Source organism: Magnolia sinica, chromosome 7 (assembly GCF_029962835.1).
Source record: "Magnolia sinica isolate HGM2019 chromosome 7, MsV1, whole genome shotgun sequence".
NCBI classification, from domain to species: domain Eukaryota; kingdom Viridiplantae; phylum Streptophyta; class Magnoliopsida; order Magnoliales; family Magnoliaceae; genus Magnolia; species Magnolia sinica.
Window position 1 is genome coordinate 54,180,890 of NC_080579.1, and position 2,845 is coordinate 54,183,734.

The 2,845-nt window shown below is 36.6% G+C and overlaps 1 non-coding gene across 1 annotated transcript; it reads right to left on the reverse strand.

Annotated features, from left to right (window-relative positions):
• Nucleotides 1-1,916: 1,916 nt before the first annotated feature.
• On the reverse strand, nucleotides 1,917-2,023 carry LOC131252277 (small nucleolar RNA R71). Its single transcript, XR_009174310.1, has one exon. It is a non-coding gene; the product is annotated as a small nucleolar RNA R71 (small nucleolar RNA).
• Between the last annotated feature and the right edge of the window lie 822 nt (nucleotides 2,024-2,845).

Consider the following 2,845-nt stretch of genomic DNA (forward strand, 5'->3'; position numbering starts at 1 on the left):
TCTAAGGAGAGGCAGCCGTGTAGGCGAGGAGCAAACCCAAGAGAGAGAGGTAGAGTGTGTGTGGAGATGGCCATGAGTTTTATTTCCCTTCTTCTTTCTTCTTTAGCTTTCTTCTTTTGATGCTTTTAAGAGTTTATAGCTTCATCATGTTTGTGATGAGCTAAACCTCTTAGTTAGGACTAAAAAGTGAAGCTTGTAGTGTGATTGGGATGTTGGCTTTGTTTTGATTCATGTTTGGTTGAACCTTATGGATTTTAGTTTGATTATTAAGGAATATTTTTAGTTTTAATAGTTTTTTTGTGACTCAAATTACAATAGATCTGCGATAGCTTGAGATATTCTCTTTTCATGTATTGAGATTGTGAACTTAGGCAATCATGTTGTTCACCATCGTTTCATGGGCATGGTTGGGTGATGAAATCCTTCTAATCTTCTCAATTCTCTTATGATTGGTTGTGGGTTTGGTAAATTGCTGTTGTTTACCTTGTTTCCTGGACATGGTTTGGTGACGGAGTAACTTCCAAATCTTCACAATTCTCATCTATTGATGATTAGCTTCATGAAAAGTTCAGAGATCTGACAAATCTCTTTTTACCAATTGGATATGATAGGACTCTGATTCCAGTTTTGTCCTTGAATCATGCAAGGTAGCTTCCTGATTGCTACGAGTGGATCCTTGGCACCATAGTTCCTACCTTTGAATTCTACAAGTTTTAGTTAATTAGTTCACAATTATTCTCTTAAATATTCCAGATTTAGATTTCATCTTTTTCTAGTTCTACTTCGAGTTGTTTTCAGAAAGTACAGGAGATTAGTCCCTATGGTCTCGACCTCGGTCTTACTGAGATTATTACTACATCGCGACCCTACACTTGGGGTTGTGAACAAGTTTTTGACGCCGTTGCCAGGGATTGATGGTTGCGTTTTTTGAGATTAACTAGTTTTAGAATTAGGTTAAGATTAAGGTTTTTCTAGTTTTCTAATTTTAGGTCTAGGTTTTTCTATTTGATTTTTAGAAACTAACCTAAATTTCCTGTTTTGTAGGATCTTGACATAGATTTTCTAAATTGGTAATCTCTTTCTAGTTTTTCTATTTTTCTATTTTTAGGATTAATGTGTTATTTTTATAAACTAGTTACTTTCTATCTTAGGAACTTTCTAATTTTAGACTTGCTATTTTTAGAAACTGATTTGTTTTATTTTGTTTTGCAGGTTTTTAACTTAGGAACTTCAAATTTGGTAACTTCTTTCCAACTCTTTTCTCTTTATTTTTAGATTTCTATTTCTTTTCTTCTTTTTTTCAGTTTAGGTTTAGAATTTAAATTGAGGGCTGCGAGTGTTTCATGCCCAAGTGGGTTCGTGACAACATTCGACATCTCTTGACTGAAGGATGATTGATTGAGCGGTGTCTAATCCATCGTAGGATTAGACACCGCTCGAGATCCCCAGAGTTAATTGAGGTTATGGCCACAAATCAACTAGCCAATCAACCAGAAGGACAACCTAAACCTTGGGTTGGGGAAGTCTAGGATGAGAATGAGGTGCATCAAGCACCCCCACCTCGTACTTTACAAGATTATTTACAATCGGCGGGGGTGAGCATGCCCTCATGCATGGTTTTTCTAGAGAATACGGGACACATGGATATCAAGCCAGGGTTGATCCAACCCCTTCCTAAATTTCATGGGCTTGAGTTAGAAGATCCATACTTACATCTGAAAGAGTTTGATGAGATCATAGCCATTTTATACTTTCCAAACGTGTCTGAGGACACAGTCAGGCTGAAACTCTTTCTCTTTTCTTTGAAAGAGAAAGCTAAGACGTGGTTACATTCACTACATCCTAGATCTATTGGCACATGGAATGATGTGATAAGGGAGTTCATAAAGAAATTCTTTCCATATCATCAAACGAACACCCTTAGAAAGTCAATCATGAAATTTGCCCAAAAGGAGGACGAAACATTCTTTTAATGTTGGGAGCGGTTCAAAGATTTTGTCAGTTCATGCCCACAACACGGTTTTGAAACGTGACGCATTACACACTTTTTCTATGATGGACTGATATCTTCCAAGCGCCAATGGTCGAGACAATGTGTAATGGGGAATTCATGAATAAAAATGTCAATGATGTGTGGGACTACTTAGATAGACTTGCTGAAAACGCACAATCATGGGACACATACCCAAAACCAAGCACTATGTTTAAGTCGACTCAATCCAAGAAGAGGGGTGGAATGTATCTCCTGAAACAGGACGATGATATCAATTCTAAAGTGACTAATCTCATAAGGAAATTCGAGGCTATGAAATTAAAGAAGGATGAGGTTAAGGAAACTATTTACGGTATTTGTGCTTGCAACGTTCATACAACTAAAAATTGTCTAACAATACCTGCCTTTCAAGAGGTGTTGAATGAGCAATCCAGTGCCATGAACAATTACCAAAGACCTTTCAATGGACGTACTTTTAATACATATAATCCTAGTTGGAGAAATCATTCAAATCTCAGTTGGAGGAACGGACAAACTGCTACTCCTCTATGTTACTTTAATCAAATTCTGAATCAAGTGAAACCTTAAGAGGATTCGGTTATAAAACATATTCAAAACTAAGAGCTTATCACTCAGGAAATATTGCAAACCCTTCAAGACATTTCAAAGGCCATGCAAGGGTGTGAGATAAAAAATTTAATTGGGGAAAAAGGAATTTTTCTAACACAACCTTTCCTCAATCTTAAACCGCAATATAAGATAAGTGATCCAAGCTCTTCAAATCAAATGAAGCAAGCTAAGTCTATCACCACTCTTAAGAGTGGGAAGATAATTGACAAATCTATTTCGATA